This window comes from Petaurus breviceps, unplaced genomic scaffold, assembly GCF_028583685.1.
Source record: "Petaurus breviceps papuanus isolate PSGF00001 unplaced genomic scaffold, PetGlider_PUasm1.0 84, whole genome shotgun sequence".
NCBI classification, from domain to species: Eukaryota; Metazoa; Chordata; class Mammalia; order Diprotodontia; family Petauridae; genus Petaurus; species Petaurus breviceps.
Window position 1 is genome coordinate 9,064,771 of NW_027186645.1, and position 22,999 is coordinate 9,087,769.

Consider the following 22,999-nt stretch of genomic DNA (forward strand, 5'->3'; position numbering starts at 1 on the left):
ATAGCCATCGGTGACTGGTAAATGAGATATTTGGGAGGTAAGAGGCTTTCCTGGTGCCTGTCAAGTGACTCCCACTTAGGTGACTGCCTATGCAGCCTTCGTGTAAAATTGTGTTAAAATTATATCTTGTTCTGGTTCCCCTGACCCACCCCTTTCTAGTTACTATAGTAAGTTTATAAGTAACCAGTATAAAGTAACAATAGCAGGAATTTAGATTGCAAAGGGGAACTTAGAAGTCACTTACAGATTTTCCTATGGACCAATAATTTGCTAACTGTATCATCTATTAACTAAAAATCATATCCTGAGACTATGTGCTAAATTGGGGGAAGCCCTCTAGATCTTGCTCTCAGAGCCTTTTGGTACTGTGAATTGTAAAGTTCAGATGAGCTCCAGACATCTGCAGTAAGAGCAGTACAACACCACATGCTACTGTTAACATGATGAACTAACCCCAAGGTTATGTTGGTGAGCTAACCCCAAGGTGGCACAGATAGGAGTTAGTCTGTCCCCTACCAAAAACCTGTAGAAATGAAACTCCAAATTCCTGACCTCTGAACCCTCCTCCATCTCCATCTGGGTCCATGCTGCCCAAGTGCTCCCAACTCCAATCTTTGATTATATAAGTGACTCTCCCCCTTCCCCTTCTTTTCCCCATGCTGCCTGCCTTACTCTACCCCTCCCATGCCATCTGCCTCTGTATCCTCCCTCTTCTGCATTGTCTCTGTACTTTGTGTACTATTTGCTCCTGCACCCTCTGTGCCTTATTAAAATGTGACTTACTTCCCACTGCCATTGTGGTTTTTCCTGGAGAGCAGCAAAGAACCAAAAGTGCCTGCCTCCATTTCATAATTTCATAAATTAATGAGCAATTCTCTGACCTGAACTCTGCTTACTGCAATTGAAATAAACTGTAACCACAGGGTCTACATTTGGTTTTAGGAAACTGAGCATCTGGGAGACAGGAAACATCAACTTCCCTGAATAACTACCCATCTATTTCCTAGAGGTACCTCTGTAGGCTTTCTGGAAAGTCTACATGGTTGACTTAGTCAATGGATACCTACCTCCAGAGTATTTCTTATGGGTAACTACTGTGCAAATAATAATAATAATGGTTATAAAATAATAATAATAACAAAATAAATGGGAGAACTTATTTTTTTGTTTGATACATCATTTAACAGTTGTGTCTCATGGTAAACACTGTAGAAATCCTTGCATTTAGAGTTAATCTTTATTTTTTTGAGGATTATTTGCATGGAAACAAGGTTTAGTGTGTCTAAGGTTTCACTTTTCCCCCCCCATTATCCCCTGGCTTAAAGTTACATTTTGGTAGTGGAAACAAGAGTAAAAATATAAGAGAAATGAAACATCAAAAGAAATGAACAATAACTGATAATTAATAATTAATGACTTTGTCCTCATCCCCCTACCCCCCAAATGAAATGACAGTAGATAGTGGCAGCTTTAAATTCAGTATCTCTGATAGGGGGAAAGACTTTCTGCATTATCTCTTTTTTCCTATTTGGCAAATGAAGATTAAAATATCTTTATAGGAAAAATAGTAGTGAAATTTAACTTCATTTTCATGGGTGTGGGAAAAAGTCTTTTGATAATAATGAAATGAAGTAATGACATTTCCATTTTAATTGATTAAGTTTAGATTAAGGATCTACTATATTTCTAGTCTAGTGCTAGGCGCTAATGTGAGGGATATAGAATAGAAGCCATTTTTTCTTGTCTTCAAGTAGCTTACAATCTTACTGAATGTAAGTTTATAATTTATATATACCATGAAATAGGTAACAATGTTGAACATTAAGTGAGTAAGGGATTTCAACAGCTTGTGCTTCAGAGCTCTGGTTCAAACTCAGATAAAACAGAGGCCACCAAACTATACACAAGGATCCCTGCAGGCTGTATATTGACTTGGAAAACATATATGAATATTATTCATGTTTTACATATTTTTTATTTATTTTGTTAAATATCTCCAATTATACTTTAATCTGGTTTTGGTTGTACTCAGGAGTAGTAGGGATTACATGTTCAACATCTCTTTTCTACAGCAATAATCTCCAGAATGGGCATCCTGGCCTGACCCCAAAGGGTATTGATTAGCTAATCAGAGAGTGGAAGAATTCTCTACATAGCTGCCAAAGTGATTTTCCTAAAGCAAAAAATAGTCTAATCATGTCACTCACCTACTCAATAAACTTTAGTGACTCCCTATTGACTCTAGGAACAGTCCTTTGTGTGTTATTTAGACACAATTTACTATCTGGTCCCAATCTACCTTTCCAGCTTTTATTATACATTACTTACTTTCACATACTCTATGATCCAACCAAGCTGATGTTCTTACTTTTCCTCACATATAAATCGGGTCATCTCACATTTGTCCTGTGCCTTTTTTTTTTTATTTTTTTGGTCATTATTAATTTGTTTATTTTTAGTTTACAAGATTCAGTTCCACAATTCCTTGAGTTTCAAATTGTCTCTCCTTCCCTCCCACCCCCCTCCCACATGATGGTTCTTTCTAGTTCTTTCTCTGGATGTAGACATCTCTCTCCATCATGAGTCTTTTGGCGTTGACTTATAACTCTGAATTGCTGAGAAGAGTCAAATCTATCAAAGTTGGTCATCAAACATACATTGAGTCTATAATTGAGTACAAATTTCTCCTGGTTCTACTCTTCTCACTCAGCATCAGTTTGTATAAGCCTCTCCAGGTAAATAAGAAGTCCATCTGCTCCTCATTTCTTATAGCACAATAGTATTCCATTACATTCATATGCCACAACTTGTTCAGCCATTTGTCCTATGCCTTTTCAAAGGACCTGGAATGGGCTCCCCTCACGCCCCCTTACTTGGAAGCCTTTGTTTCTTTTAAAAATCATTTTAAGTGTTACTGTTTATACTAAATCTTTCTTGATCGCCGTCCACAGCTTCTAGTGTACCTCTAATTACTATGTATTTATTATGTATACTTTTTTATATGTTTACATATGTACATGTTGTCTTCCTGATAGAAAGTATGGTCTTGAGGGCAAAGACCATTTTATTTTTGTCTTTGTATAATATCTAAAACAGTGTCTGCCTGCCTTCGAGTCGGTGCTTTATAAATGTATGTTGATTCACTGATTAGGGAAGGTTTCATGAAGGATGGGATTATGAGTATAGTCTGTTCTAGAAGGAATGAGAATGCCAACCTGGATAGAGATGAGGGCACTTGTATGCTTGGAGCATTGAATACCCAATCTCCACCAGTAAGGAGAGTCTTGTGTAAATAAACTTTGAATACTTGGTATAGAAAGTAAATTCAAAATATAGGATGTCCCAAAAGTCTTAGTAAAGTTTTAAACTGTACTGGCTTAAAATATTAAATTTTATATTGATATTTAAATATAAATGGCTTAATTTAAAAATTATATAATCCAGAGTATGGTGGGGAGGGGCAGAAGCAGTGGTAGTAGGAACAACTGGGATAAGGGCCATTCAGGAGGCAGCCCTGAGATGAGCCTTTCAGGGTCCTAGAGACCCCAAAGCAAGCAGAGAAAGAATTTCACTCATGAGACACAGGCAATGCAAAATTCCTTCCAGGTCTTAAATATTATAATTCTGTAATCTAAGTAAGGGCTAAAGGAGATTAGTAGGGTGGCAGTGCACAGAATGGATTGACATAGGCTAGGAATGGAAAAGTAAGACTGTTTAGGTTATTACATATAAAAGCAGCTAGGTGGTAGAGTGGAGAGGGTACTGGGTATGGAATCAGGAAGATCCAAGTTCAAATGCTGCCCTAGACTCTTACTAGTTGTGTGATTCTAGGCAAGTCATTTCAGCTCTCTGTGGCTCAGTTTCCTCATCAGTAAACCGAGGGGTTTGGACTTTATGGCCTTTAAAAACTCTTTGAGCTATGAATTACCTTGGCATGAAGCGATGAAAGCCTGCACGAGGATGGTAGCAATGGTAAGGGAGAAGGGATAGACAAAAGAAATATTCTGCCTGGAGGATGACAATGTAGGGCCAAGATTTCCGGAGTGGCTGTTTGGGAGAATGGCCCCCCCACAGAGAGAAACAGGGAAACAGAAGGGGAATTGTTTTAAGTGAAAGTTCCTCTAGTATATTATTAGATCACATTGATTCAATTCATTCATTTGCTAAACATTTCTTAAATACTTGCTGTGTGTAGAGCACTATGACAGGTGCTGAAGAAGGTACGAAGTTTGTGATTCTCACAAATCAAAACATGTAGCTTATTTTTCATAGACTCACAGAAGAGGCTAATAGAACAGGCCATTAGATAGAGCACCGACCCTGGAGTCAGAAGGACCTGAGTTCAAATCTGACCTCAGACATTTGACATACTTACTAGCTGTGTGACCTTGGGCAAGTCACTTAACCACAATTGCCCTGCCTTCCCCCTCCAAAAAGAAAAAAAAAGAACAGGCCATTAGGTAACCTCCTGTAGTACATACTTTCAATACATACTGAAATGTCTTATTTCCCTTCAGTTTACATAATGAAGATAGAAGAAACACCTTAAGTTCTTTCCATAGTATGGTAATTTTTTTTTTTTTTTTTGCTTTTTGGAGGGCAATTGGGGTTGTGACTTGCCCAAGGTCACACGGCTAGTTTTTGGGTTAAGTGTCTGAGGCCAAATCTGACCTCAGGTCCTCCTGACTCCAGGGCCGGTGCTACTTACTGCGCCACCTAGCTGCCCTGATAGTATGGTAATTCTAACAGAGGAAACTTTCATTTATCCAGATGACTGTGAGTATAATCAGCAGGGAGATGTTATTTGTTTTCCCTTAAGCTTAGCTCTGGTTCTGTAGCCCAATGTTTATATTGCTTCTTCTTTCATCTTTATTCTCTAATTAATTTTCTTTTTTTGTAGCTGCCTCCATTTTCTGTTTCCTTTTTTCTTCTCTACTCTGTTCTTTGCCCTACTTTTTACTTTATTTTATCTGTTTTTCCCCTTCCTCTCATTCTAGGATGAATGAAAGTTTTAAAATAACATACGAGGAAAAATCATTTTTAAGGGTTGAAGCAATTTAGAAGACTGTCTTTTACTTTATAGAACCCAATTTCCCTCAAGGTAAGAGATTATTTTTTTTCATTACAAACCTTTCCTGTACTTTGGACACTGGTAGAATGCTAAATCATGAACAATTCTTTGTTTAAGTTGCTAATAGCTTATAATTAGCCAGAAGCAATACTGACTAATAGTAGAGGAGGGACACCTGGTGGCAGTTGATAATTATAAGTTAAGAAAGCAAATTTAGCCAAAGAAATAAAAGAGATAGAAAAAATAAAGATGGATAAAGATCAGTCTATCAATACAACAGCAAGTTTTTATTAAGCACCTATTACATGTTTTGTTTTGTTTTTTCTATATTCAGAACTTAGGACAGTGGCTGGAACATAGTAGGTGCTTATTAAATGCTTGTTGATTTGACAGTCACTGTGCTTAAGTGTTGGAAAAAATAAAGAATGAAACAATCCCTGCTCTCAAGGAGCTTATATTGTAGGCTGGGGACAAAGTGAGACCACATGTACATTTATAAGGATATACAGAAAAAAATACCAAAAAAAAAGCACACCACCAATTTGGGGGGAAGGAGAATGATAATCCTTTTACTATTCTATTTCACATAAACCAACGATAGAGGGGGAAATAGAGGGAAGAAGAGAAAAAAACTGAACCCAGAAAAACAAATAGAACAGTTAAATAACAATGACCACATCTAGGAAAAAAAGGTCAGCAGAAAATCAGAGTGGAAGAAGGGGAGGGAAAGAAAAACATAAGCTTTAAACTAAGGAAACATGATTTTTAAGTCCTTATGTGCCAGTGAGACTTCCTTTCCCTTTCCAGCTTTTGCTCCAGACACATTGCCTGGTAGCAAGGGTATGGTGGAACTTGCTTCTACTAGCTCTGTAATGGGAATGTAAATTTTTAAGAGCTTCCCTGCCCCTAGGCTAAAGTGCACCTGGAGCCTGGGGTGGGAGGCTTGTTTTTCAGTAGATACTTCTTGATTGGCCAGTGAGTCAATAAGGTTGTTACATTCTCTGAGCCAGGAGAAGGCTATATAAACCCTGATGTATAGCTTTGTTTTGGGACTCACTTTGAGAAGTGTTCTGTGATTTGATCAGATGAAACTCTGGAAAGCCATTGTCCAGAGCCCCCCTGGCTTTGAAACCCAGATGTTGTTTGGTATGGATGTAATGGTTGCACAGTTTGGAAAACTGTGCACTTGATCTGTTTTTCTGTCTTGATAATTCTGTCTGTATATTCTGAAGTTTGGGGTGCTGACCTTTTCCCCCTGAACTAGGTAAATGATACATGTTTGGCTGATTAAAGTAAGCTTGTTAACCCATTTTGAGTTGCTTTCCTTTATCAAAGCAGATCCAAGAACCTGTGTTGGCAGACACCCTGGGGATGCTGGGGTGCTTGCTGCTACAAGTTCTCACGAGATTGTTAAATTTTCAGGGTGAGTTATAACTCTAAAATCAGCAAAATGCTACAAATAAGGAGTTGATTTATTGCTTTATTAACAGTCTAGACTTTAAGAAAGTGATAAAGTAAATGTTAGTCAAGGAGGTAAGCTAGGTGGGACAATAGAGTGCTGGGCTCATCTTCTTGAGTTCAAATTAGATCTCAGATATTTACTAGCTCTGTGACCCTAGGCAAGTCATTTAACCCTGTTTGCTTCAGTTTCCTCATCTGTAAAATGAACTGGAGAAGGAAAATGGCAAACTACTCCAGTATTTTTGCCAATAAAACCCCAAATGGTGTCACAAAGAGTGGGATATGACTGAAATGACTGAACAACAACAAAAAGCTACCTAGTTATTAAACATTTTCCAAAGCATCACTGTCTAGTATTACTTTTTATGGAGTCCTCTAGCTATTTAATGACTTCATAAAGTCTCAGATAAATGTCTATTTCCTATTTCCTAATTAAGTGGAGAAAAAGTCTAAGATAATCCTAAGATAAGTCAGTCAGTGAATCACTAAGTTTCTAAAGTGTTTATATAATGTCCTAGGTCAGGGTGAATAGTATAACCTATGGTCTCTGCTCTAAAGGAGTTTACAATCTGGTAAAGGATCACAGAATTACCAATCTGGAGATGGAAGGAACCTCAGAAAAAAGTCCAATCTGGGAGTGGAGCCAAGATGACAGCATAGAAGCAAGAAAACTCTGTGAGTTCCCCCCATAAGCACCTCAAATACCTATAAAATATGACTCTAAACAAACTTTAGAGCTACATAACTCACAAAGTGGCAGAGAGAAGCAAATCTGCTGAAAGCAGCCTGGCAGGCAGACAGGATGGGTTCATCACAGAGCACTGGGAGCTGAGCCCAGCCCTGTGTGAGCCCATGGGTTTAGCCTCATGGCAGCCCCAACCAGTAGCAACTGGAGAGGACCTAGGGAGAGTGGATCACCAGCATCTGTGGTGGTTTCCAGAATTATCAATCCATAACTGCCAAAGGCAAAGTAAAAGGTCAGTGTGGACTCTGTGGAAACAGGGAGACCAAGAATGTGGTCTGGCCTCTGCCCCCAGGGCAAGAAAGCAAGAAACAACTGAGGTGTTGTGGCCATGTGCTGTGTGGCTGCTTCAGAGCTCCTAGCCTGCAGATTGTAGGGGGACCAAGTGACCATTCTGAGGGGTAATTGCTCTTGCTTTAACCTGCTTAGATAAGGATTGCTGTCTTGGGTGGAGATCCAAAAAAGGGAAAAAAGGGATGTGTGACCAGGTGCCAGAGTGTGTGGAAGCTTCAGAGAGGGCAGCCAAATCATAGCTCTGGCATCTGAGAAAACCCCAGTGATTTGGGACAAAGCTCTCCTCTATGGAAGCAGAGTTCTACTGTGGCAAAAAGCTCAAAAGTCAAGTAATTGAGAGGCAACATGAGCAAGCAAAGGAAGTAAGGCAAGCACAGCAGTCAAACCTTAGATTCCTTTTTTGGGGACAAAAAGGATCAAAGCATGGAACAGGAGGAAGACAACTAAGTCAGAAGCCCTGCACCAAAAGCTTCTAAGAAAAATATGAATTGGTTACAGGCCATAGAGGAGCTCAAGAAGGATTTTGAAAACCAAGTAAGATAAGTGGAAGAAAAATTGGGAAGAGAAATGAGAATGATGCAAGAAAATCATGAAAAGAGAATCAACAACATGACTGAAGAAAATAACACCTTAAAAAAAGACTAACTCAAATGGCAAAAGAGGCCCAATAAGCCAATGAAGAGAAGAATGCCTTAAAAAACTGAATTTGCCTGATGGAAAAAGAATCTTAAACACTTACTGAAGAGAATCATTCCTTCAGAATTAGATTGGAGCAAATGGAAGCTAGTGACTTTATGAGAAATCAAGATTCTATTAAACAGATCCAAAAAAGGAAAAAAAAATAGAAGGCAATGTGAAATATCTCATGGGAAAAACCACTGACCTAGAAAATAGATCCAGGAGAGATAATTTTAAAATTATTGGACTACCTGAATGCCATGATCAAAAAAAGAACCTAGAAATCATCCTTCAAGAAATTCTCAAAGAAAACTGCCCTTAATATTTTAGAACCAGAGGGCAAAATGGAAATTGAAAGAATTCACCCATCACCTCTTGAAAAAGATCCCCAAAAGAAAACTCCTGGGAATATTATAGTCAGGTTCCAGAGTTCCCAGATCAAGGAGAAAATATTATAAGCAGCCAAGAAGAAACAATTTGAATATTGTGGAAACACAATCAGGATAACACAAGATCTAGCAGCTTCTACATTAAGGGATTAAAGGACTTGGAATATGATATTCTGGAGGTCAAAAGAGCTAGGATTAAAACCAAGAATCACCTACACAGCAAAATTATCATGTTTCAGGGGAAAATATGTTTATTCAATGAAATAGAGGACATTCAAGCATTCTTGATGAAAAAATCGGAGTTGAATAGAAAATTTGACATTCAAATACAAGAAGAAATAGAAGCATGAGAAGGTAAACAGGGAAAAGAAATCATAAGGAACTTATCAAAGTTGAACTATTTACATGCCTACATGGAAAAACGATAATTGTAACTTATGAAACTTTTCTCAGTATGAGGATAGTTGAAGGTAATAAAAATGTGTATATATTTATGTATACTATACATATATGTCTATATAGGAGGGTATATGCATATGAATACATATGTGAATGTGTGTATATATGTGTACAGGTATACAAAGACAGAGGGCACTGGATCAATTGAACAGGAAGGGATGATATTTTAAAAATATAATTAAGAGGTGAGAGACAGAATAGGGTAAATTATTTCATATAAAAGAGGAAAGGAAAACTGTTACAATGGAGGGGAAGAACAGGAAGGCAAAAGGGAATGGGTCAACCTTACTCTTATTGAATTTGGCTTAAGGAGGGAATACCATACACACTAAATTGGGTATCTTACCCTATAGGAAAGTACTGTGTTTCCCCGATAATAAGACACTGTCTTATTATTTTTTTGGACAGAAAAACACCAGAGGGCTTATTTTCAGGGGAGGGCTTATTTTAATGAACATTGACAGCAATTTTAATAAACAGGTAAATGTGAACAAAAAAATGTACCTTTATTCAATAATCAATTCAATAAAGAACAGGATGACGCGCTCACTGCTGCAGCTCTGATTGGATGCAGCTCGGAGGGCAGCGTGCGTTTCACGGGGGGGGGGGGGTACGGTGCATACAGAGGGTACCATAATGTAGCATGTAGCGCAGGGGATCACCTTAACTACAGTAGCAATCTCAATAGGGCTTATTTTCGGGGGAGGGCTTATTTTAGAGGAATCTTACACAGTAAGGGGAGGGCTTATTTTCGGGATAGGTCTTATTATCGGGGAAACACGGTAGGGGGGTAGGGGATAAGAGGGGGTATGATAGAAGGGAGGGCAGATTGGGGGGGAGGGTAGTTAGAAACACACACTTTTGAAGAGGGACAGGGTCAAAGTAGAGAATAGAACAAGTGAAGAGTGGGATAGGATGAAGGGAAATATAGTCAGTCTTTTACAATATATCCACTATGGAAATGTTTTGCATAACTATACATGTACAACCTATATTGAATTATTTATCTTCCCAGTAAGGGTGGGTGATGAGGGAAGAAGGGAAAGAATCTGGAATTCAAAGTTTTAAAACCAAATGTTTAAAAAAATTATTATTATTATATATTTTTTACATGCACTGGGAAATAAGATATACCAGCATTGGGGTATGAAGATCCATCTTAGCCTACTTGAAAGTTGGAGGAGAAATGGGAAAGGATATAGGAGAGAACAGATTGGGGGAGGGGGTATTCAGTGGGATTACTGTTCTGGGATGGTGGGTAGAGGAAAGAAGGGGAGAAAATTTGTAACTTAAAATCTTGTGGAAATGAATGTTATAAACTAAAAATAAATATAATTTTTTATAAATAAAAATATAAGAATAAATTCAAAAGAAAAAACAAAAGGTCCAATCTGATCTTTCTTTTATAAATGAGGAAACAGAAGCCAAAATAAAATTGTCTTACCCAAAGTCACATAGGTAGTAAGCTTTAGAGTATGATTTAAACCTAGGTCCTCTGACTCCAGAATAAGCCTTTTTTCTACTCTTGTGTAGAGATAAGGCTAATATTATGGAAAACAACAGTAAATAAGATAAAATTAAGCCCTAAATTGTGTGGTATATATAGAAAGACCTCATAGGAATTCAGAGGAGAGAAAGTATTATCAGGGATAGTGTAATCAAGAGGGATTCATGGGAGTCTCTGAAGGATGAGCAGGATTTGGATAGGCGAAAGGGTGAGTAGAGGACATTGAAGGTGAACTGTGGTTTTAAAAGGATCTTCATTGGAGGTATTTTAACACTTCATAGAGATACACAATAACAGAATTAAAGAAGTGATGAGAGTTCAAAGGTCATAGTGTCTAATCCACAGCTGTCATGGGTTGACAGTACCAAAGAATTTGTCCCTGTTAGTCAGCCAGTTGGGGATTAACCTTTCCACACTCAGCTAGGCTGGGTAATTGGACAACAGACAACAATCCATCACCAGGATCATATGGGAAACATTTCCAACTTGGTAGGACCCACCAGAACTTGTGCTCTATTCTTCTGGAACCCCAGATTATCTCCTTGTGACAAGGAGGTGTTGAATAAAGACTTTGGGGGATACCCATTGAAAGTACTATCTATTTAATAAAAAATTGATTGTATTTGTGTTGAAATTATAGCATATATATATATATCTATATCTACATCTCTAAAAAGTGATCATCCAGCTATTGCTTAAAGACCAAGTGAAGGAGAACCCACTATTTCCCAAGGCACTTCCCTTTCTACTTTGAAAGGCATTATGGACAGTGTACTGGACCTGGAGTCAGCAAAACCAGTGTCAGAATCCCTGTTTCTAGCACTATCTTTGAACCTCAGCCAATCACTCACCTGCTACGAGCTTTAATTACCTCATCTGGGAATGGACCCTGCTTTTTGGCATTTAAAGCCTTAGTCTTCTTATGCATTACTCCACCCAAATGACTTTCATGCTATTCTTCACATCAGACATTCCATTCCACCTGCCCTTCACGCTTAACCTCTATCATATAGAATCCTGAGGCTCCTTTAAGACAGAACAAAGAGGAGAGCTTTCCTGATACCTACCTCCCCACAAACACACTTCTCTTCTATTACCTTGTATCTATTCTGCATGTACCAATACGGCACATACATAGTTGTCTCCCAAGAGAGAATCCCTACCCACTTGAAGGTAGAGATTGTTTTACTTTTTTTCCCTCTTTCCTCCATAACCTAATACAGTATCTAGCATATAGTAAGTTCTTTTTTTTTCTTTTTGGAGGGGGGGAAGGTAGGGCAATTGGGGTTAAGCGACTTGCCCAAGGTCACAAGGTTTTTTGTATTAAGTGTCTGAGGCTAGATTTGCACTCAGGTCCTCCTGACTCCAGGGCTGGTGCTCTATTCACTGCACCACCTAGCCACCCCCACATAGTAAGTTCTTAATAAAAATGTTAAAAAATTTAATGACTAATGTTTCTCTATTGTATGTTATATTGGCCTTTGTATTAAGGTAGATTTTGTTATTGTATTGAGGGAAAGAATCCTTCTATACCTATTCTTTCTACTGTTTTTATCAAGAATATTGAACGTTGGATTTTATCAAAGGTTTTTTTTTCTGATATATAATATAATCATGTTTGGGGAGTTTTAAAATTAATGTTTTGTTATTTTGATCATTTTTCTGATATTGAATGAGCCTTGCATGCTTGTTATAAACTTTATTTGGTTATGATGAATTATTATTATTTTTTAGTTCATGTTGAACTTAGATATATAAAGACAAAAAAAGCATTTCTATGTATATAGTGCAACATAAAAATATTCACTATAAAACCATGAATTTACATTTCACAGTTTACTTTTTTTGCAAAACTAAATAAGTACTCTACATTATTTTCAAAGCTACTCTGCTTTCTATGCTTCCTTCTAAATTTTCTCTTATTCTCTGCTATTGATAAATTATTTTTTAATATTATATTGCTGTATTCAATCACCTGATCATTTATTGAGTATTTCTGTAGCTATATTCAATAGAGAAATCAGCATATAACTTTCTTATTTAGAGTTATCTTACTGGGTTTTTAATATCAGTATCATATTTGCTTTATAAAAGGTATTTGGCATTGCTTCATCTTTCCCTGTATTTGTGAATAATCTATGTAACATAGGGAATTTTGTTCTTGAGATGTCTGAAAAAATTCAGCAGTACTCAGTCTGGAACAGACATTGGTTGTTTTTTTATTTTTTCTGGATACCAGCAATGTTTTATGTTCATATATGGGTGCTGCCTCAACATGACCTCTTCAAGGTGGTTCCTGGACAGCTAGATCCAGGTTTAAAGGGACTCTCTGATTCAGTGTCTATTCAGATGCATAGCTCACAAACTCCCATCGACTGTTTCATTTTTTCCTCTTGGATCAAAGCAGATGACTCATAAATTCAAAGGAAAAGTATTTAGTGAAATGTGTGGCAAATAATAAGGAAAAATACCTCTGCCCCTACCATACAAAAAGTCTTCAGATTTCCATGTCAAAATTGGGAAAGGGAGCACTCCTGGAACAGCTCATGAACTTGGGAATACTAGGGTTGCATCTTGGATGTCATACCTTCAATGACTCCATCTCCTGGGACCGCCCACACTAAGATGTTCAGATGTTTCTCATTTTTCCTCACTGCTAACCTACATCATTCAGAAAGCTGCTCGTATTCCATTCCAGTCACAGACGGTGATGTGACTACTTCTTTGCTGAACTACTGCCATCTACTGGAGATTTCTTCAGCTAGTGGGGTGTTTGCTTCCTCAAGTGTTTGTGAGGCAGTCCTGGCCAAAACACTCTAATCTAGGACTGTCTGCATATTTTTACTTCTTTTGCTAGACCTGAAATAGAAAAGGTCTTGGATAGTCTTACAAGAGTGATTTTAAGGGGGTAAAAAATGCCTGAGCAGTCATGCTCTGCCATTATAACAAAAAAGCATTTCTGGTTAAACTGTCTGTTTGACATTCTCATTCTCCTTCAGTCAGAATTCCCCAGATCCACACAGTGTTTAAGTTGGAGTGAATAAACCTCTTTCAATTCCCATCATGCCCCTGGCAGCTAGTACCAGCATGTAAATTACCCTGGAGCTTCACTTAGCAGTACTATAGCGGGCCAGGTGGAACAGGTGACTTTTGTCTTACATTTCTGTACCTACAACCAGATTGTTGCCCTACTTATATGCCCTTGGGCTTTTGCTTATAGGAAGAATGTAAAAAAGCTAATTTGCTTAATTCCTCTAGGAACGTTATCAACTCATTGGTCATTGGACATGGACCTTACATTTGGAGTATTAGATTCACTAAATTAATGTCTGTACATAGCCCAAAACCTTTGTAATTGTTAATGCTATGTGTCTCCTCTTTAACCATTCTGCCACTCTATCAGTGCAGAAGAGGAAGAGGGCCTGACAGGACTGAGAGTCGTTTTTATTTTTTCCTGTTTCATGGGTTGCCAAAGAATTTGTCCACTGACCAGTCAATTGGGGATTAACCTTTCTGAATTTAGCTAGACTGGGCATTGGACAACAGACAAAATCCATCACCAGGAGCATACCTGAAGCATTTCCAACTTGGTAGAACCCACCAGAGCTTATGCTCTGTTTTTCTGGAACCCAGAATTATCTCCTTGTGACAGGGAGGCATTGAATAAAAAATTGGGGGGATATCCATTGAAAGTACTATCTATTTTATACAAAATTGTATTTGAACAGAAATTAAAGTGTGTGTATACACACACACACACACACATATACTGAAGCTTTCTCAAGACTCAGGGTAATTTGCTTGCCTTGGCATTAGTCATGGGAGGTAATGATGGTAGTTGGAAAAGAAAACTGAAAAGTCCTAAAACATGTTTTTCTATAGCTTCAGAAAGACTTAGCAGGAAGCATTGACAATGTGCAAGGGACACTCTCTAAATCATGAGACAAGGAATAGCTGCATGTAATTTACTCATCCTATCTTGGCTAGGACTGAGGTCTGACCAGTTTTGGTTGATAAGGGTGAGAGAAAGATCTCCAGGAGGAGTTTATAGTTACTTAAGGAGACTCCTTTTTGGTTACCAAGAACTATCTGTGGACCTGACTAAAATCGGGAAATGTTTTGAGTATTTTGGAGGCATATTGACTCAAAAATGGCTCATTGTAAAGTGACATTTCCCCATAAGGCAGGAACAACGAGGACCGTAGAACTAGGCAGTACATGCTAGGCAGGTGCAGAGAGCTTCTGGGTAAAGCACTGAGGAATGCCTAGACCAACAAGAGGAGTTACATGACAACTTTATGGTGGCAAAGAGAGATAGGTGAGGGAATTGTGGTTAGAGAGGTAGTGTTCTGGGTTAAAAATATTGGAGGTCTTGTGATGATATGATCTAGCATGTGGCCATAATGGTATGGATCAATGAAATAGAGATAGGGTATTCTGGTAAATGTTTAATAACCAGCTCTCTGGAAAAAAATTTATACGCAAAACATTTTAAAGTTTAGTCTACATAATTAGCATTTTCTCCATCACTTTTTTCAGTCTGGATGATCATCAAAACAGGAAATCAAGTTCTGATTTGTTTTTACTGATTTCTGAGGTGTAAATGTTCATACTGAAAATTTAACAATCAGTCATTTGAGCAGATAGGACCTGATTCCAGCCCACCCTTGAGTGGAGATAGAAGTAAACAGAGACAACTACATTCAATGGACCAATAGTATTCAAAATAAAAAGGAAACTAAGAAGGAAGAGAGGGAGAACATGAGTTAGGTTCTAAAATTATCCAGAAAGTTTTGAGTGGATCCTAGTTGACAAAAGACAAAAGTGGTGATTTTTTGTAGTAAGGAGTATTGGTCATGCAATTAAATAATGAGAAGTGAAAGTGGTATGATCTGGAGTGGTACTAAAGGTTGAAGAGAAAGCTAACTTTATCGGTAAGATGGAAAAGTTCCACTAGAGCAGGAAAAGGGAACTGTGTATTATTCAAAAAGATCAACTTTCTGTTTTAATGAAAAGACAAAAAGAATAAATTTTAAAATTAGTTTAGGAATAAATGGAATGGACTATAATGTAAATGACTTTCTCCAGGGAACAGATAAAAGGAATAGGGAAGAAGAGAGTGAAATGTGTGTCAAATGTCTATTTTGTCCTAGGCACTATATTGGATGTTGGTGATGTGAAGACAAAGTGAAATAGTTTCTGTTCTCAAGGAAGACAGTCTAGCCAGAGGGGACATTATCTTTATATAGAAAATAGATACAAAATTACAAAATACATAGAAGGCAATTTAGGCTAAAAGGCACTAGAAGTGAAGAACTCAGGAAAGGTTTCATGTGGAAGGTGGTGCTTGAACTGAACCTTGAAGGAAACTAGAGTTTCTGAGAGATGGACATGAGGAGGGAGCACATTCCGGGCGCAGGACAGACCATACAATGGCACTGAGATGAGATATGGAGTGTTATGTATAAGGAATAGTAGAAAGAACAGTTTGGCTGGACTGTAATAGGTGTGGAGGGGTGTAATGTGTAATAAGGTTAGTAATATAGGTTGGAGCTAGGTTGAATGGTTCTAAATGCCAAACCAAGTATGTTAAGTAACTTGATTCTAGAGATAATAGGAAGCCTTTGGAGTTTATTAAGTAAAAAAGTGATATAGTCAGATTTATACTTGAGGAAAATCACTTTGGCAGCTGTGTAGGATGGATTGCACTGGGAGAGAGCAATTAGGAAGCTTTTGCAATAGTCCAGGTGAGAGGTGATGAGGACCTGAACTAAGGTGGTGGCCATGTGAACTGATGGCAGGGATCAAATGTGAGAGAAGATATGGAGGTAGAAATGACAAGATTTGACAACAGATTTTATATCTGGGGTGAGTAAAAGCAACAAACTGAGGATGACATTGAGGTTGTGAAACTGGGTGACTGGGAGGATGGTAGTGTCCGCAATAGCAACAGGAACGGTAAGAAAAGGGATTGGTTTGGAAGGTAAGATAATGAGTTCTGTTTTGTTCATGTTGAGTTTGAAATACCTATCCATAGGATGTCTAGTTTGAAATTTTGAGTGGTAATTTGTGATGTAGTCCTGGAACTCAACAGAGTTGGAAATCTAGATCTGGGAACCATCAATTCAGAGATAATTAAATCCATGGACACTAATGAAATCACCAAATAGGGAATATGAGAGGGCTTAGGACACCTCATTGAGTTATATTCACAGAAAAGGGATGTGGTATGGATTATTGAGAGACTATATAAGAGGAACCTATGATAAACAGTGTCACTGCAAAGAGTCAAAGAAGATGAGAACTGAGAAAAAACCATAAGATTTGTCAATTGAAAGTTCACCAGTAGCTTTAGAAATGACTGTTTCAGTAAAGAGGTGAGATTTTAAGCCAGATTGCAAAGAGTTAAGAAATGAGTTAAAGGAGAAGAAGTGGAGTGTAGACAGATGGCAGAGAGTAGATGGTACTACTATAGGTTCGGTACTGTATAGGTGTGAGTAGAGCTATCAAGTGTGAAAAGTTTGCAGCAGAATGGATATAGAGAATAGGAATAAAATACTGGGGTTGGAAGTAGAATGAGGCAAGCATAGGAGAGGGAGGGTAGAAGGATACTTTTTTTATGGAGCATAGCACTTACAGAGAAGTGGACCAGGTACATTAAGGATACTTGGTAAGAGGAATATTTGTACAAATAGCCACTGAGAGACAGATAAACAGAACCAGGTAAAGCTGCACTTTTTTTCCAAATGGTATATTCAAGTGGCAATCATCTGCCTTCTAGTTTGTCTATTACTGATTCAGGTTGGTCCTTGCACAGAAACTGCCTGGAGGTTTCCCAGGGGATTGACCCTCTCCCCCATCCCTCTTCCCTACTGCCTTAGGCAGCTCCTCTATCCTCAATCCTTCCCTCAGGTCCCTCTCCTCAAGATAATTGCTTGTGATGGAAGAAAGCCACTTGATACAGCCAGAATGCATGATGTAACAGGAATTCTATATATTTTAATAAAATAGAAGATAAATAGTATTATTGCATAAACTGCATAAAATATAATATGATATTGCAGTTGAAAAGTCTCCCAAGGGAAGGGTTTAAGAGTGTGAGTGAACAGGGGATGACTCTACCAGCTGTGGAACTCATTACCTAGCTTGAAAGGATTTATCTGTCTTTTCTCAAGTAGGAGAATTCTTCAGGCAGAAGCTGATGTCTATTGATTTATAGTTATACGTTGATTTCCATAAACATTGAACTCATACAAATAATGAAGAAAAAAAAGCCATGATGAAGTTGGAACTGTATTACATCAGTTCCTAGTATTTACTCTATATCCTGACTATGTAAATAACATCTTTTTTTGTCTCTATTTTGTGGAGATTCTAATTAATTATAGGCGCTTTGCACTAGCTATAACCTTTAAAATGAACATTTTAAAAGTGATTTACCAGATTGTGCATATAGTTGCTAACTTTGTAGTTGAGAACGTCTACTAAATACTCAATTCTTTAAAAAAAAAAAAGCATTTATAGGAAAGAGTAGAGAGCTTTCCACTAGGTGGTGGAATTCTGCCATGGACATAGGCTTTAAAAGTGTAGGGGGAGGGAAATAATTAAGAAAATGACTTATAACAATTCTGGGTATTGATTAAATGGATTTACTTTCTTAATCCAAAAAATGGAAATTTTTTTCTTAATGCTGTTTTTAAAACAAAGAGAAAAGCTAAGAAATTTGGGTATTCTAAATTTTCAAGCAGAAAATAGAATATATAATAGCATGTTTTTTTAAAGCCCTTGGTTTTGGCAGGACCCCCCACTCTTCTCTGATTTTAGATAATAATTCAGTTAGCAAGTCTTTCTTATATTTGTCAAAACTGGTTAAGTTTTTATTTGACTGACTTTTTAGATGAAAGCTATTGACAAATCTCTTTATGTTGAGAAAATCAACTGACTTTTTATGCATTAAATTCAGTAAATGATTCCCAGATCATGAGAAGCCCACTCAGTCAGCATAGGTAAATGTACAAAGAGATGTTAGCAGCTTGATCAGGGATGACATTAGATAGCCTATATTTGGATTTGTAGTAAGAATTGTTTCTCTTCTGTTCTTCCCTACAACATTCCCATGCTCTGTAAGCTTCTTAGGCCCTTTTACTTTGGATACAGAAGAATACAACTGTTGCTGAATCATTAAGGATAAGTATCACATGGAGGTCAATGAAGAACAACATGGTATGTGTCAGTAGATTCCACTCTTTAATTAGGAACTCCAGAGAAGTCTGAGAATAAAAGAGGTCATCAAGTAGTTGTATGACAGGTAAAGAAGATGGACTGGTTACAAGGCTAGAGAGAGGGATAGTTGATGGACACTTGAATATTCCACTGGTTTCCTCCCAATGTTAGGAGAAATCCAGGAAGACCTCTAAGCTATTAAATGGATGCCTAGTGAATTTACAGAAGGACTTGGTCAAGAGTCACACAGAATTGGCAGACATGGATGGGTTGTAGTTTTCTTCACTGAATGGATCTGAATTGATGAGCTCGCAGATCAATTTGAGTATTATTGACAGAATGGTAAGAAGTAGCACTGAGTCATTTGAAAAACCCCATCCAGTTGCCCCAGAGACCGTTATAGGGAATAGAAAGACAATTTCAGAAAGATTGGGATTATTTTGTCAAGCTTCCTTCCATATCTGTGGAGAGTGTTCACCAGGGCAATAAACATCTGGTATTGGAACAATGGCATCAGCTTTGGAATTACCATATCACAACTTGAAATACTGGCTGAGAACCATTTGGAGATGATTATAGAATCATAAATTTAGAAATGCAAGGGACCTTGGAGGTCACTGATTCCATCCCCTCCATTTTACAGAAGAAGAACATGGGGCATAGAACAGTTAAGTTCGTGGCTTCAAGTAGGAGAATGAGCATGGGTGGAGAAGGTATTTTTCCTATCCTTGAGAAAACTTTTATGAGGAAAGACATTGGTGGGAGCCATATAGGGAGAAACTATAAAACGGAGTCTGCTTGTACAACATTGCTTTACAGTGTTAATACAGCAAGGAATGTTTCTTGCCAAGAAAGAAAAATTCTCTACTATTCTGTTTTCCAGCATTGGGATGGGGTCCTCAACAAGGAAGTGATTTTATTTTGGCAAAAGTTCAGCAAAAACTCCACCTTCATGCCAGCATCAAGCTAAATAGTCAGCCTTAGGATTTGGAAAGCACAGAAGTTGGGGGTCTTAGCCATAACCAGATCCGTTCATCTTGCAGTCAGTTGTTCCTCTTTCTTATGTTTCTATTCTCACTATCAAAGGTCAGGAAATACCAACACAACCAAAGGCAACATGCCTTATCAATACCTAAAATTAACCCTGGAACAGAATATAGAGCTAGCTATCATCACTTACCTGGGCTGTTTCTCCAGGCAATAGAAATCTGGCAGCAAGTGAGCTCACTGGCACCATAGCAAAGAGACCATTGTAACTATGAATACAGAGGAGAACTGGTTCCTCTCTTGAAAGCTATTTCCAATAGTAGAAGACAAAGTGAATAAGTACTCTGGAGGTGTCACCCTTTGACACGAGATATACTCTAACAAAAGGTCACAGGGAATCATTCCAATGACTTTCATCAGCCTATTTCCACTACCAAACAACAATTTAATGAGGAAAAATAAAACGTGGAAAAGCCACCCATTTGATGCCAATTGGACAGGGGAAGTACAATCAAGAAAGAGGTACTACAGTGTAGTGGAAACAGTACTGAATTTGGAGTTGGAGGACCTGGGTTCAAATCTAAGCCCTGCTACTTACTACCTGTGTGGCAAGTCACTTAACTTCTCTCTCTGGGCTTCATTTTCTTCATTTTGTTATTTCTTTCCCAAAGTCATAAAGGCCAAGGAAGGTAAGATGGACACTCAGGTACAGAAGTATGGTACCCTTGACAGCGACCTATAATGGTAAGATAATTAGCTAAAGCTTGGTTTGGGTTGGCTAAGTGCTATGCCCAGTACAAGAATAGGGCTTGCTTTGGCATGTCTATCATATACTATGAGTATACGAGGTCACAAAGTTCTGAGCCACATAGTCCATAATCACACATTCTTCCTTTGCTGCCCTGAAGAACACCAAAACACAGGCCGGCATTCGCCTGCAGAATGAAATTGTTAGAACTAGAAATCCTCTTAAATGGGGACCGTGATCTGAAGCATTGTTATCGATAAACTTCTAAACAATCACCATATCTTCTTGGAAGGGATCTAGTCGAAGCCCAATCCAGTCACATGGGCTTGTTTCTCCTTTAGTGTAAAAGGTGAGTAAAGTCAGTGAAACCAGTGAATTTGCTTGGTTTCAAAGCTACTGTTGTCAAGAGTCTGACTCAATATCTAGTAAAGCCAGTGAGTGTTGCTCTGTTCAATGCCATGCAACCCTACTCTAAATTTATTTTACAAAGGTGGATGTGAATGAAATCCTTCTGAAGGATTATAACTTCCATCCACAAATACTGACTCTATATTTGGTACGAAGTGTAACATAAAGAAAAAATTTTAAAAAAGTGTTACATGAAATAAAGCTACCCTTTATTCTTATAGACTAATAGGTGCTGTCCTTCATATGGAAAGATGGCACTATGGATGGACAGTCAGTCAGTAAGGCATGTTTACAGAGTTATTTTTTCTAGTACTTGGGATTAATTTATGTTAATCCATCAGGTGGATTCTGTCCATATTGATTTGCCTGATCAACCTTAGGACCAATGGTATTCATTTATAAGGCAATTTGTTATGTTGTGATTAAGACTCAGGCCATGGAAGAGACTTTTTCACTGACTTGAAAAAGAAGTGAGGGGTGGCTAGGTGGCACCGTGAATAGAGCACCAGCCCTGGAGTCAGGAGGACTTGAGTTCAAATCTGGCCTCGAACACTTAAACACAAAACTAACCATGTGACCTTGGGTAAGTCACTTAACCCCAACTGCCCTCCCCCCTCCAAAAAAAAAGTGAGTTGTAATCTTCATGATTTCACAATTCTTGACCTCAGTAGCACTGTGACCAAGTGAATATACCAAGTAAATTTTTTGCCAAGAGAATTTATCAGAAGCAACTGACATTTTACTTATCTTTTACAATAAACAGTAAAGAGAGTTCTCTGGGGTCAACATTTCCATGCAAGGTCCTCAAGATTTCCTTGCTCAGGATATTGAAATATCAATTGAGCTTTCAGTATTTTAGGATTCAGTCAAGTGGTCAATAAACATTTATAGATTGCTTTCTATATATTAGGCACTGTGTTAAGTGCTGGGGATATAAGTAGAGGCAAAAGACAGTCCCTTATCTCAAGAAACTCATAATCTAATTGGGGAGACAACATGCAAACTACTATGTACAAACTACATACAAGATCAATAGGAGAAAATAGAGACAGTGTTTGCCTTTGCAATCATATCTGTGTCAAATCCTGAGATGGGCGCTTGCTAGTTTTGTAATCATGGGTAAATTACTTAACTTCTCTTAACCTCAATTTCTTCATGGGTAAAATGATGATAATCATACCAATAGTGCTTATCTAACAAGGCTGTTGTGAGCCACAGATGAAACGATGTATGTAAAGTTCTTTGTAACTTCAAAGTATTATATAAATGAGAGTCATTATTGCTTGTTAAATCTCTCTTTGTTTGGTACTTTGACCCTAATTTCTCCAATATTAATATTTATTGGCATATGTCTATGTTTGTGATTTTAGGATTAATAAATTTCAGAAAAACAGTAACCTAGCACATAGTAAGTGCTTAACAGAGGCCTGCTTGCTTGATTAAACTGGTGCTAATGCTAAGAGCTCATATTAATTTTTTATTAGTTAGATTCATAGATATTTTCCTAAGATATTTTAGATATTTCAGAATTCTATCTGCCCATTATCAATTCAACATTTCTTTATGGAATACCCACTATGTAGCTAGTTCTTAAGAGCATTACAAAGAAATATGAGATTTTATCTTTGCCCTCAAGGAACCTTCAATCTAGTTGGAGAAAAAAATTATAAAGCAGTAAATATTACTAAAAATATTAGCTGTAGATATAAGTCATGCAGAGAATACATGTGAAAGGAGCTCAGAGAATAGAGAAATTGATGTGGGTGAACATAGTTGAGAAGGCTTCATGGAGGAGGAATGACCTGACTGCCTCAGATGATGGGTTAGTTCAGAGAAAAGAAGGTGATCCCAGGTGAAAGAGATTTATACAAAGGTACAAGACTGGGAAATTAACTTAACATTTTTTTTTCTTTTTAAATATTTCATTTCACAATACTGTCACTTCCCAATGACTCCCCTTCCCTTCTTCCTCTCAAACTCTACCTTATAACAAATAAGTTAATAGGGGTGCCTAGGTGGCACAATGAATAGA